This window comes from Triturus cristatus, chromosome 2_1 (assembly GCF_964204655.1).
Source record: "Triturus cristatus chromosome 2_1, aTriCri1.1, whole genome shotgun sequence".
NCBI lineage: Eukaryota > Metazoa > Chordata > Amphibia > Caudata > Salamandridae > Triturus > Triturus cristatus.
In genome coordinates, this window is record NC_140581.1 from 276,038,811 (window position 1) to 276,053,663 (window position 14,853).

Consider the following 14,853-nt stretch of genomic DNA (forward strand, 5'->3'; position numbering starts at 1 on the left):
GTGCCATTTGCTTCATTTTTCGTTCCTTTGTTTCCTTGTTTCTGTGCTTGTTCTCATGTAGCATGGAAGCAGAGGGGCCTTTCAATATGACGATTATTCAAAATGTACACCCTGCATACAGAGTGTATAAGGCCTCTCTTGGTCACTCTGTACGTTGTGTGTTGGTTAATAAAGGTTTACTTTTTTTTTTTTTGTTAAGTATAATAATCCGCCTACTTCCTTAAATTTTTTATCATAACCTATACATTTGATTTTTTTTTTAATCTTTATTGTAACCCTAATCCCCTATTTTGAGCTATCGTCTCATTATTTTGTATCTGATATTGATATTCTGAGTTAATTAACCCGAGATTCCCCCAAGCCCCCCAAAAAGGTAATTTACCCTGGAAACCATAACTAACACCTTTAGGGCCGCTACTTGCAAGGGTTTATTTATCCTGAAACCTGATATTATCAGAATCGTTTTCTCTTGTAGTAATGATGTCCTGAACATTGGATACTCAATCTATTCAAGTCTGGTAATCAGGTGTTTATGATTTTATACCTCGAGCTATGGAATAACTTGCTGGCTGCTCTTTAGTCACAACTCTAGCCCTCACATCTCTCAAGGGCACATATATTTTCTGGTTACGGGTGTCCTTCCCCCTTCGTAATTTTAGTTCAGCATCTAGAGAGCTTATTGTAAAGGTGTAATAGACCAGGACTGACTCTGAGCATAAACGTCCAACAGCTTAATCTAGTCAGTACAACAAAAACAAAATCACAAATTGAGTAACAGCAAACAACAATTATTCCCAAAGGATATCATTGCTTAGGCTGATTTCTTTACTGTCTGTTTTTTCTTTTTTTGTTAAAAACATCTTTTTATTAGTTGTATTACCAACAGAAGTTACAATATTTCACTACCTGGTACACAGAGACTTTTACATCAATGGATGATTCTGATACCCCATTGCCACACCCACACCTATTCATCCTGCTCTTCTCCTCGATGAATACCTCCATCATCACCTAGGCAATGCCGGGTCAGGTCCTATCGGGTCCAGTCTACGACTAACTGTCCGGTTTTTAACTTATCACACAGTTTTCAAAGAAAAGTGAAGTTTGTGGTGGGTGAGTTAAATGTAATGTTTTACCCTTGGACTATCTATGACATCACAGGAAGTGACATCACTTGACCCTAATGATACCTCAAGAAGTGACATAGCATGACCTTTGACTCTACTGTTGTGATATTACTAGAAGTGTCAAGTATTGGAACACAGGACATTACAGGAGGTGACATCATAGATCAAATACTGTCAGATAGAGGAGGAGCCTAGCGCGCATCCAAGATGGTCGCGTGAGCACAGGGCTCCCCGGACCCTTTCTGCTCCTCGGAATATATCCTGAGACTATCCTGATTTGGTTTATGGAATCTGGGAGATGAAGACCAGCTGATCTTATATCTCTTTTTAAAACTCTAATCGGACCTGGGAATCCTGAGTTGTCGTCGTCGGAACTTTTGGGACCCACCCGACGGAGGTGGCCGGGGTGAAGGTGACCCGTGGGGCCGGGCTGCAATTGAACAACAGCGGCCTCAGCGCGGTGCCAGTTGCCGATTCAGCACTTTCGGTTTCGGTTTTGGCCCTCAGGAGATCGGCTGGCGTGCGTGCTCAGGGTGGCGAGGTGCCTCCTGGGCCTCTGCCCGAGGCTTGCTTCCCTCTGCTACTGGTGGGCCTGACGCCTCCGACCCCTACACCGACAGTTTGTGGTCCTTTTGCTGGCGCCCGCACACCTCTTGATCGGAGGTCCCATTGAGAGACTGCGCTCACATGGCGGGCAAAGGGGGTCCGGAGGGGCGCAAGACCAAGGCTTCTCTGCGCGGGGGGCCGGTCCAGAGCAACAACATGGACCGCTACACCCAGGGCAGGGGGTCCCCTGGCGCTGCTGGCCTCTCCCTGGATGCTGCAGGGGGAGGCACGACCGTCTCTGCGGAACCTTCCCTGCAGGACATTATGGGCGCCATCGAGGGCATCAGGGAAACCATCGCGACGCAATATGAGGCCCTGGCCCGTAAGATCGACACTGTCGCGATCGATGTCACCCTGATTCGGGCCGACCTCTCCAAAACTAACGAGAGGGTCCAGGCCCTTGATGCACGGACCTCCACCCTGGGTGCGGAGGTGTCGGATCTGCGGGCCGCGCTTGGGGACATTAGAGTGGTCAACGACCATATGGCCCGGCGGCTTGAGGACTTCGAGGGACGGGCCCGACGCAACAACATCCGCATCATTGGTGTACCGGAGTCCTCCGACAGCCGCCCGGTGGACCTCGTGGTCGAGGAACTTATCATGCAACAGCTGTCCCCGGCTGGCCTAAGCAAATTCTTCGCCGTGGAGCGGGCCCATCGAGTGCCGGGCGGCCGGCCGCGGCCGGGGGCCCCCCCGAGGCCTATCGTGGCTAAACTGTTCCACTACAGGGACCGCGACGCTATTCTGCAGGCTTCACGGACCCGTGGCCCGGTCCGCTACGAGAACTCGACCATCAATTTTTATCCGGACTTCACACAACTGGTCCAGAAACAGCGGATGGGATTCCAAGGGGTGAAGCGCCGTCTCCGCGAGCTGGGCCTGAAGTATTCGATGATCTACCCGGCGAAACTACGAGTGGAGCATGGAGAGCGGACAGCCTTTTTTGACTCTCCTGTGGCCGCAAGTGACTGGCTGGACTCGCTGCCGGACGGGGGTGGCCGGCCCGGGCCCTCTGGGGGCACCGCAGGTGACGGGTCCCCTTAGACTGACATTTGGTCCTTGCTTTTGCGGTTTTGCACTGTACAGTTGGGTCTTACTCTCTTGCATACTGTGTCTTACCAGGACCCGTGAGGGGTGCGGGCGGGTTCGGGTCCCTTTCCTCCTCCGGGGTCTTTTTGTAGAATGGGGTTAGTGGGGCGACAGGCACACTGCAAGTTGGGGGGGGTCTTTGGCCCGCAGGGGTGCAGGGTGGGGGGAGTTGGACTTGGGGTGGGGTTGGGGGGGAAGAGGGGTTGTTTTGTTGTGTGTTTTTTGTTTACAGGGCGAGGTATTGATTTTTGTCCATATTTGGGAACTGTGCGGCGGGCTGGGGGCCTCTTGATCTATTGGAGGGGATGGGGGGAGACGGGTTGAGGCTTATGTCATGGAACGTCAATGGGTTGGGGGACCGTATTAAGCGGGGTGTTGTACTGCAATATTTGCGTCGTTTGACTCCTGATGTGGTGTTTCTCCAGGAGACGCATTTGGTCGGCAATGTCTGCCATGCGATGAACAGGGGGGGATACCGCCTCGTAGCCCATTCTGGTTTCACAACTGGCTCCAGGGGGGTGGGCATTCTCCTGCGAACCTCCCTTCCGGTGGAGATCACGAGGATAGTCTCGGATGACAGAGGGCGCTATGTGTGTTTGATTGGGAGGTGGGAGGGGCAGCCCCTTACCCTGGTTTCAGTCTACGTCCCCCCGGGCCTCCAGAACTCCACCTTTATTGACTTGGGTCGAATGCTGCTTGACCTTCCGGACGGCCTCCTGCTCATGGGCGGGGACTTTAATTCTGTGGTTTCGGGTGAACTGGATCGTCACCCACCAAGGACCCTCCCCGCTGCCCAGTCATGGCTGGGTGGGATGTTGGAGACCTTCGGCTTGGTGGATAGTTGGAGACTAATGCATCCGACCCAGTGTCAGTTCACCTTTCATTCGGGGGCGCATGGGAGTCTCTCCAGGTTAGACTACTTCCTTATGCCCGCGGCGCAGACTGGTAGGATTCGAGAGGTCAGACACCTGGCGCGTGGTATCTCCGACCACTCTCCGCTGTGGCTTCTCTTTGACACCGGGTCGCGGTCCGCAGGGCGGATAGCGCCCATTAACCCCTGGTACTTGCGGGACCCTGTGACTCGTGACAGCCTGGTTAAGGCCATGGACCAATATTTCAGTGAAAACGAGGGGTCGGTGTCGTCTGCGTTGTCCCTTTGGGAAGCCTTTAAAACTGTGATACGCGGACACGCCCTCGCCCAAATAGTGGTGGCCAAGAAGGTTAGGAGCGAGGCGGTGGTGAAGCTTGAGACTGACATCTCGGGGCTGGAGTCGGCCTTGGAGGCGAATGTTACTCCGGACGGGCTACATGCCCTTAGCCTGAAACAGTTCGAATATAGGTCCCTGGTCACTGACGCGGCCAAAACTATGTATAGGGAGCAGCAGGGCCGATTGTATGACGCGGGGGACAAGGCGGGAAAGTTGATTGCGTGGCTGGACAAAAAGGAGAGAGTGAATCGTGTGGTCCCCGAGTTGCGTGCTGCGGATGGTGTGTGTGTGACTGAGCCGGATGAGATTGTGGAATGTTTCGCCGACCACCTCCGGGCGGTGTACTCCCCGGTGACTGACAGGGATGAGGATGACTCTCGCCTCTTACTGAGAGATATTGCTCTGCCCGGCCTGTCCGTTGAGGACCGAGAGCGGCTGGACGCCCCCTTGTCGTCGGATGAAATAGCGACCGCGATTCGTTCCCTTCGCTCGGGCAAGGCGATGGGTCCTAACGGTCTGCCCATTGAACTATACAAATTGCGTCCTGATAAGCTTGCGCCCTTCCTCAGCCGCATGTTTCGCGACTCTCTTGCGGCGGGTTCCCTTCCGGCCGACCAGCGCTTGGCCACCATAGTCGTTATCCCCAAGGAGGGCAAGCCGCGAGACCGCTGTACTTCTTACCGGCCTATTTCACTGCTCAATGCGGAGCCTAAAATCCTGGCGAAAGTCCTGGCCAATCGATTGTTGAGTGTCGTGTGCGACCTTATACATCCGGACCAATGCGGCTTTATCCCGCACCGCAACACCGCTCTTAACTTGCGGCGTCTTCACGGTGCTCTTGCCAGGGCGGAGTTCCTCTCCGAACCGGCCGTGCTGGTTTCTTTGGATGCCACGATGGCCTTTGACACTATTGAGTGGCCATTCCTCTGGGCCGTCTTGGATAAATTCGGCTTTGGAGAGGGATTTATTGGCTGGGTGAGGCTCCTTTACACGGGACCCATGGCTCAAGTGGTGGTGAATGGGCGGGTCTCTCGGCCCTTTGCCCTTGGCAGGGGCACGAGGCAGGGGTGCCCGTTGTCCCCGTTGCTTTTTGCTCTCGCCCTGGAGCCACTCGCTGCCTGGCTCCGTTGGGAGCCCTCGCTTAGAGGGATCCGGTGGGGCCCGGGCTTCGAAGATCGGGTCTCGCTGTATGCGGACGACATTCTCCTGTATCTCACCTCACCGCGGCAGTCACTCAACGTCCTTTTTGACGTTCTGACCTCCTTTGGGAACAATTCGGGTCTCACGATCAATTGGTCTAAATCCTGCGTTTATCCCATCTCTGGTGGTCCTCCTCTCCTGCCGCCTCGGCTCCCGATTCAGATATCTCTGAGCGGCTTTAAGTACCTGGGGATATACGTTTCGCTGGACCCGGTGGCTCGCTATGAGCAGAATCTCCTGCGTCCACTTCGGCGGCTGCGGGAGGACACGGCCCGGTGGTGCAGGCTCCCCCTGTCCCCGCTGGGTCGGGCCGCGCTGTTTAAAATGATGTCCCTTCCCAGGTTCCTCTATGCACTCCAGAACTCCTTCGATGTTATCCCAGTGGCCTATTTTCGGGAGGTGGAGAGCCTGCAGAGGAGACTGGTGTGGGACGGGCGGGCGCGTATTGCTCTTGCCAAGCTCACTCTCCCCTGGTATGACGGGGGCATCGCGCTTCCTGACATTCGCAGGTACTATTGGGCCTCGCAGCTATCTGCCATTAACCACGCCACGTATGCGCCCGGCTTGAATCCGGCGTATGAGATGGACAAGTTCCTGCTTCCCGGCGGGAACTACAACAGGGCACTTTATTCCCGCCTGGCTGGCCGGACCCTTACGGGTCCTACTAAGATTGCGGTGCGGACCTGGAGGGCTGCCACTGCGGCCATGGGCTGGAGTGAGCGATTAACATGTGCTACTCCCTTGTTTGCTTCCGACCGCCTGGGAAGCTTGTGGACCACGAAGGGGTTTGACCAGTGGGACACGATTGGTATCAGCAAAGTGGGAGACCTGTGGCACAAGGGCGCGGTAAAGACTTTCGCGGTGCTCCAGGCCGAATACGAGCTGACCGACAGGGAGTTCTTCCGCTACGCCCAGGTTCGGCACGCCCTGCTCTCGGTCTTCGGGGAGGGGACCAAGATCCCTGTTTCATCGCCCCTCGAGGACCGCATACTTGATGGACATGTCCCTGATAGTACTATTTCTTTAATTTATAAAAAATTAATCAATCACCGGGCGGACCTTCTTGTTCGCCTTCGGGAGGCTTGGACTGGGGACGGGGTGGAATTGGACGACGAAGATTGGCAGTCTGCACTGTCGTCCCCCAAGGAGGTTGCCATTCCGGCTCGTCTTCGGTTGGTACAGCTCAAGATTCTCCACCGGGTGTATGTGACGGGTCCGCGCTTGGTCTCGATGGGATTTTCCGGCGACGGGCTCTGTAAGCGAGGCTGTGGGCTCAGCGCCACCTTTCTTCATATCCTTTGGGAGTGCCGTGAGGTGGCGGACTACTGGCGCCGGGTCCACACGGTTATGGGACAGGTCACCGGGGTTGTGCTGCTGCCGGAGGTGCGTCGCTGTGTCCTGAATGTGTGGGAGCCCAATGACTACAGCGCGGCTCAGACTCGGTGGGCGGCCCTAGGGAACATGATTGCCAAGAGGGATATAGCGCAACTTTGGGGCGCTCAACGGCCGCCCACCGTGTCAGTATGGAAGGAGAATATGGACTGGTGTATGTTTAGGGAGAAGACTGTGTATGTGGCCCGTGGCAAGCCGGGGGCATGGGGTAGCATTTGGGGGCAATGGAACGCGTATCGCGGAGGCATCTGTACGCCCCCCCTGGTAGACACTGATATCGCCATGTCCCCCTGACCCTTGATGGCTCCTGGCGCCTTTTGGAACAACTACATATGGACGTCCATCTCCCTTGACCCCCTCCCCCCCCCTCCGTCCCCGGCCTCCCGGTACTCCTCTCTTTAGCGGATTGCTCAATTGTTCTGACGGGAGTTTCCCGGGGGGAGCCTGATCCGCACTGGTTTCCCTCATAACTCGCCTTTTGTTTTTTATTGTTTTTCCTTTTGTTTTTGTGATTGTTGGACTTACGCTTCCTGTTCCTCGAGAACTATCTGGAGCCACTGCGGGGCAGCGCCCTGGGAACTGATTGCAGCCTTGATATGTGTAGATTTCCTTCTGTACCTAGCGGCCGGCCCGGGTGGTTGTAGGCCCGTACTTGTAACCGAATTATTGTTCAATAAAAACTTTTTCAAAAAAAAAAAAAAAAAAAAAAAAAAAATACTGTCAGATGAAGTAAAACACTATGAAATTCTATGTCAGGACCGGATGCGAGGATTAAGTTATTCTTTCTTCACTTTCTTGAATAGCAGCCATTTGTAGTCAACCAAAACAAACCACTATTCCCATGAACCATAGGGAATAATAAAGAAACAATAGAGTGTCCCAGATTAGAGTGTCCATATTTGCACCAATCACAGGCTCACAATGTGTAGGTAGTCCTTCATCTCTGCCCATTCCTCCTCTTTCTTCGCAGCTTGCAGCCAAGATAAGTCCCACATTTGTTTCTCTCTTTGTAGTTTGAATTTTACTTTAATTATTCTGTGTTATTCTACTTGTTTCCCTATTTTAATATTTACTGTGGCGTTGTTGCAGCGCTGTGTGTGTGTTTGCCGCGCTTATTATTGGGCTGTTTGTTTTGCCAGTTGCGCGATACCGTTTGAGCCGTTTCCCTCACTGCGGTCTTCGGGCGGCGCGCACGTTCGCTTTGACGCGCTCGCTGCTCGTTTTAATTTTTCTGGTGCCGTTCATTGTTTTGGCTTGGTTGCGAGTCCGCTGCTACTCGGCTGCTCGCGTGCAGCCGTGGGAGCGTCTGAGGTCCCTAGCGGCCTGGAATTTTGGTGCCTGCGACCCGCGGTGACGGCGCTGGCTCGTTAGAGGGCGCCCGGGTCGCAGGCTTGACGCGGCGTGCATGCTTCGGATTCCGCGCATTCCAGACATCGCGTTGGAACCCGGAGCACCGGCGCCACATCAGCCTGGTCGATACTTACCTGCAGCGACACCCCTGACCTGGGTCGGCCCGATTTAAGGGAATTATCCCTTTCTTGTGAGCAGAAGCTCGATATTTCTTGTGAGCTCGTACTTCTAATGTCCCCTGAACGCCTGTGGTTACAGGTCTGTACCTGCCGTTAGGCAGTGATTGCTTTGTTCTGCTCTAGTGGGGGTCCGTATTCTTAGGCCAAAAACGCTCCTCTGGGAGGTGTCGGTACAGTTGAAGGCTGCTAAGGACCCGTTTGTACTGCAGGCTGCCCTTTACATTCATTGGCACCAGGGCTGTTGGGGTCCAAGGGCTGCGTCTCTGTGTTTTGTCTATTAGCCTCCCTGATTAGGCTGTCATCCAGCCCCCCGTATTAGTTGAGGTATACTCCCTCACCCACTCACTGCTTTGCTTTTCCTGATAGTTGGTAGGATGGAATACCATGAGAATGGTTATGAGAATGACCAGTGGGAACAAGATCCTCTGGCGGCCCTTCAATGCGATGACGATTTTTACGACGCTGTAGCTGCGCCCATCCCCACAGCAGTGGAGCAGGCTATAACTCTTCTTGAGCAGAGGTTGGTGCGTCAAATAGATCAGGCCTGCGATTGCCTGGCTAAAGCTTCCCAGGGTCTACCTACCTCCCATTCTTCTGACCCTCCTGCGGATCAGCAGCCTCCGGCGAAGCGCAAAAAACTGGCTGGCGTGGATAGTGATGCTTTTGATCGCCTCAAACAGGCATTTATTCCCAGTACTGTCCCGCAGTTGGTGCCCCCTGCTACCCCTGCGTCGCCCCCGGTTCCCGGTGAGGATGATGACCAGGGGGATGATGATGATGTTGCAGGGCCCTCGCGGCCTTGGCGCCCGTCACGCCCAGACCCTTCATTGGGTGCACAAAACCTTGTGCGGATATGTTGGATCCCAATGATGTGCTGCATCCACGCTCCTCCGACTGGGCCCCCTCGGATAAGGTCGCTCAGTATGTGGCCAGTCATATTCGCCGCCCGCTTGAACCTGTGACTCGGAATTGTTTGAGGACGGAATGTCCTCGTCCCTCGCTGGAGGGGAAGGTGGCCGCTACACCTAACATGGACCCGAGGATGGCCACCTTCCTCCAGAAGTTTATCAAAGACCCTAAAAAAGGCACTGATAGGTCCTGGCGGGCATGCCAGGACAAACTCCTGGATATCTTAGGCCCGGCTACTAAGATCTTGGACATGGCGGAGGAAGCCAAGGCTTCTGGGTCCCTCATTTCTCCAGACCATCTCTCCTCCTGGGCTCAGCGGGTGGTTGTGTTCCTGGGTAATGCGAACTGTGCTATATCCAAGGAACGGCGCAGGTCCCCTCTGACCAAAGTAGACCCGAAGTTGGGGGACCTGGCCAATTCGGAGGCAGGAGCCGTGGCATAGGGGGGCCTTTTTGGCGAACCTTTTATTAAGGAACTAGGGAGGTTTGTTAATACCTTTACCTCCCTAGACCGGGCACAGTCCTCTATCAGGAAGGTGTTTCGCCTCCGGGTTTTCCGAGGGGCCGGACGAGGAAGGAGCCGCTTGTCCGGCCGGCCCAACCAGAACAGGGGACAAGGCTCCACTAGTGGGCAGTATCAAGACCAGGCCAGCTTTGGCAACTTTTATCCCACCCGTGGCCGAAGAGGCAGGATCAGTGGAGGCAGAGGAGGTGGCGTCTCCAGTTCTTCCGGCGAGTGTTCTCCCTTCTAAAAGTGGGGGGTCGGCTGGCGCGTTTTTTCCCAACCTGGAGTTCCATCACCGGGGACGCGTGGGTCCTGCAGACCGTGCAGGGTTTTCACATAGAGTTCCTCGGGACCCCTGCGCAATCCATGCCTCCCCGTCCGCTCTGCTTCTCCGCCGCGGACTCTGCTTTGGTCGACCAAGAGGTACATTCTCTCCTGGAAAAAGACGCTATTGCTCTGACTTGACTTCATCCTCACAGGTTTGTCAGCAACCTCTTCTTGGTGGACAAACCGGACGGGGGAAAGCGGCCTGTAATAAATTTGCGCAAGTTCAACGAGTGGTTAGTTTATCGCCACTTCAAGATGGAAGGCATCCATCTGTTGCGTGATGTGCTTCGGGCCAACGATTGGATCGCGCGTCTCGACCTCAAGGACGCCTATCTCACGGTCCCGGTTTTCCCGCCTCACCGTCGGTTTCTTCGGTTCTTATGGAGGGGCAAGGTTTACGAGTTCACCACTCTGCCTTTCGGACTGTCCTCCGCTCCTTGGTGCTTCACCAACGTTCTTCGTCAGGTCGTCGGTTGCGGATGTCGGGCATACGGCTCATTGTCTACCTAGACGACCTTCTCCTGATGGCGCAAGACCCTCGAACGCTCTCGCGGCACTTGCAGACGACAGTCGATCTCCTGCAGAGCCTCGGGTTTGTCATCAACGAGGCCAAGTCGACCCTGGTTCTGTCGCAAACGGTTCTTTTCCTCGGCTTTACGATAGACTCTGTGGCGTTCACCCTGAGCATTCCTTCGCGAAAGATGACGAAGATTCGTCACGAGATTTGGAGGTCTCTATCCCAGTCTCAGATCTCCCTCAGACAACTTGCTTGCATTATCGGTCTTCTGTCTGCCTCCATTCAGGCGATTTTTCCAGGTCCTCTCCACTACAGGGCCCTTCAGCGTCTCAAGGCGGCACACCTGCGCAAAGGCCTTTCTTATTCTCACAAACTGGCTCTGTCAGAAGAGGCTAGGGAGGAGCTTCAGTGGTGGCTCTCGCACATGGAGGCGTGGAATGGACGAGCCATTTTCGGATCCGTTCCAGATATGATTATAGAGTCCGACGCGAGCAGATCCGACTGGGGATCGCGATGCGGTGAGTTTGCCACAGGAGGTGTGTGGTCTCCGTCAGAGCAGAATTTGCACATCAACTGCTTGGAGCTTTTGGCGGGATCGTTCGCGATCCAGTGATGGACCAAGGACTCCATACGGTCCTGCGTCCTCCTCTGAATGGACAATGTGTCGGCGGTCCGGCACATCAACCATCTACGAGGCGCACGCTCAAAAGCCCTCTCAGATCTAGTAGCAAATTTTTGGCAGTACTGCCTGGATCACCAGGTCTTGGTCACAGCGGAGTACCTTCCGGGCCAGGACAATCGAGTGGCGGACTTCCAGTCGCGGCATTTCCATGACGGGTGTCTCTGGAAGCTTCACCTAGCAGTGTTTGCAGATCTCCAGAACCTCTGGGGGCCCTTCTCGGTGGACCTTTTTGCCTTGCGCCTGGATCACCAGCTTCCACGCTTCTTCAGCTGGCGCCCGGATCCACTGGCGGAGAAGTCAGATGCATTCCTGCAGAATGGGGGGAGGAAGCGGGTTATGCCTTTCCCCAGTTTGCCATGATCACGCGAGTGACTGCCCAGGTGAGGCATCAAAAGGTGGACGTGGTGCTCATCTCGCCGATTTGGAGGTCGCAAGTCTGGTTTCCGATTCTACTGGAACTTTATTGGGATTCTCCAATCCCACTCCTCCTGTTTCCGACTCTCCTCCTCGATTCAGCAGGGAATCCTCACCCTCTTATCGATCAGGGATCTCTGGCCCTCATGGCCTGGCGGATTACAGGGGACGATGGACAGTCGAGGGCCTTTCGGAACCAGCTGCGGCGTTCATGGCTAGAGCCCGGGCTGCCAGCACCATCAAAAGATACCGGTCATCCTGGGGTCGATGGTGACGTTGGTGTATGCGACGAGTGTCAATCCCGTGGCAGCGGATGTGACCTACATTTTAAATTTCTTGGCCTCTCTGGCGGAGGAGGGCTTGGCCTATCGGACAGTCAATACCTTTCGCTCCGCTATTTCGGCTGGACATTCCATGGTTGATGGCTCTCCTGGGAGCTCGTCTGGAAGACATTCTGAATGCTGCAGATTGGTCTTCAGACTCTACTTTCAAACGGTTTTATTTCAAACCGGTTATTGACATGGCTCACTTGGTGGTGAGTAAGCTTTAAACGAGCATAATCCTCGCCTCCGGTCCTGACATAGAATGAAAAATTTCCTAGCTATCGTAACGGAAAGTTTCAATTCTATTAAGGACTCGGAGGCGAGGATTATCCCACCCAGGGTACAAGTTCCTTGCTGTTTTCCCTCCCTCCTATTGGAGTAAGTAAAGTCATTTTGTATTTGCTTTCTTGGACAGTTGGTTACATGTTGAAATGCTTCCTTCCGCAGAAGTAATCCTTAGCCATTACTGTCGCTGACCCTATGCTCTTACTCCTTCCAGGCAATTCCAACAAACAAGATTCTTGAGGTGTCCGGTGGCTGACCGAGCGACGAAAGGGGAGGAATGGGGAGAGACGAAGGACTACCTACACATTGGGAGCCTGTGATTGGTGCATATATGGACATCTAGTCTGGGACACTCTATTGCTTCTTTATTATTCCCTATGGTTCATGGGAATAGTGGTTTGTTTTGGTTGACTACAAATGGCTGCTATTCAATAAAGTGAAGAAAGAATAGCATAATCCTCGCCTCCGAGTTCTTAATAGAATTGAAACTTTCCGTTACGATAGCTAGGACATTTTTCATTCCCTTGCAGCACCTGAAACCACCCCCAATATAAAATCCATTAAATATATTTAACCCAAATCTTATTAAATTCATACCCCACACACTGCTGTTCCAGTTTTGGGACCTATGTGCAGCTCTTCTATGAGCCTCTTGTCCCGAAGCAACTACTACTGATCTGCTAGAATTGCACCTCACAAGCAGCACTGCCATTCCTCTCAGGCTTGATATAGCAATACATACATTAACATGCAGCACAGATGTCACAACTCAAGCCTCATGTGGAGAATCCACCTCTATTTTGAATTGTAACAGTTGCACATTGCAATCTCAGTGAACAGCTGCCTTGAGCAGCACCTGTTATCTTCTCGGTAATGTCTTTGCCCCCTAAAGGCCAGGGGTCACAAGATCATCGTCAGTGGCCGCAAGGAAGCTGTCAGAGGTCACAACTTTGACCCCTGGTGACCCCTAAATGACATCCCTGCCACCTGGAGCAATAACTCTAGGCGGAATTTTGCCACTCACAATTTTTAATGGCGTGATATTTTTGGTCCTGCAGTGTGGGTCTGCACACCACAGACCCAATATTTCTGGGCTAGACATGGTTTCATCAGGTGCTGATGAGCACTAAGTGAAATGCTGTTGGTGGGCAAGGGGGGGGAGAGCCTGGCCTCTTCCCAAGCCCCTTCTTCCCACCTCAGGGCGAATGACAGAGCCTGGGGTTGAGTGACTCACCTCGTTCCTAGTCCCTGCCGACGGCACAGGAGGAGCAGAACACCTCTGCCGTGCCTGAGGTGCCCCTACTCAAAACCTGACTCCCGACCAAAGCAGTTCTCCCAGTGACACTTTTTGTCTACCCTGAGCAGACAGAAAATATCCACAGTTTGTCTCCCAAAAAAGGGAAAATTACATGGATAAGGACCTGGTATTTGCCAGGGTTTTATATTGGTCCCTTTTCTAGTCCTGGTTTATGCTAATGGCTTAGAGCATTTCCTGCTTCAACAACAATTGGATTTTCCAATGATTGCAGGTTAAAGGGTACCTTTACTGTCCTATGCGGACGATACTGTCCTGATGACCTTTGCAGCGAACAGTTTACAAAAATGTCTGACTGCCTTTAGTGAATTTATGACAGGACTGGACCTTAGTAAATCTTTTATTATGGCCTGCGGTCCAAACAAAACTAAATCTCGCAAATATACAGTAAATGATATAATTATTAATAAAGTGCCAACTTTTACCTATCTGTGGAATCTTTTTAATAATAAATTGAGCTGGGACAATTTGATCATAATGAGGCTACAACAAACTAATAGAACTATAGAGGGGCTCTTTCGTTTTGCCAGTAAACTAGGGCACAAGCCGGTAGCTGAACTGAAAACATTGTACAAATCTAAATGTCTGCCAGTGGCCACCTTTGGGGATATTACAAAAGTGCACAGATTCAAATATTAGAAAACAAATTTTTAAAACGTCTTTTACTTATTCCCGGTAGTTCTCCTATCTCATTTTGTCATTCGGAGGTGGGCGTTGAATATGTGACTGACAGAATCAATATCGCCCCCATGCTTTTATGAGGGAAAATCTGGACCTCAGAAGACTGATTATTCTCAAGAGGCATTCTAAGGAACTGTATGAACCTTGATAACGCAATGGCGATTCCATGACTTCGTTATGTGAAAGAAACCTTTTGTAAGATGGGCCTTGAAGATCTTTACCAAAATCCAGAATCTATTCAACTTAATGTGAAGATGGTTATTAAAAATGCCTATTATACGTTTTTAAGTTTGTCAAATCAGGACAATGATACAGTGGATCGTGAACTTTTAAATCAGCAACAATTTTATCTGTCATTGACTACCCAGGTCCACTCATGCTTCCTAATGACCAGACTTCGTTTAATCACAATGCATTTTCTTGTGGCTTTTCCAAAACAGGGGGGATGGTGTGAGAGACTGACCCCCTGTCCGTGTAATAATGTAGCCAAGCAGAGCACAATGCACCTCCTGGTTTTTTGCACACTTTATAAAGATCCAAGGGCCTGCTTTATTAAGCCTATCCTAAGAGATATTCGTCCGTGTTCTTATAATGAGGATTTTAATCATCTGAGGTCGCTATCTACTGTCATTATCTGCAGCTCTGTGCTTAGCTTTATTAAAACTGTATTTTTAATTAGGAAACGTTATGAACTGTGAATTATTTTATTTGAACCTGTTTAATCCAGAATTAACTTCTGTGCACT

General features: G+C 52.4%; 1 protein-coding gene across 3 annotated transcripts in view; it reads right to left on the reverse strand.

The window, feature by feature from the left end:
- Positions 1–14,853, reverse strand: part of CPLANE1 (ciliogenesis and planar polarity effector complex subunit 1) — a 2,680,747-nt gene that overhangs the window by 274,722 nt on the left and 2,391,172 nt on the right. The gene's annotated exons all lie outside the window — the stretch shown is intronic.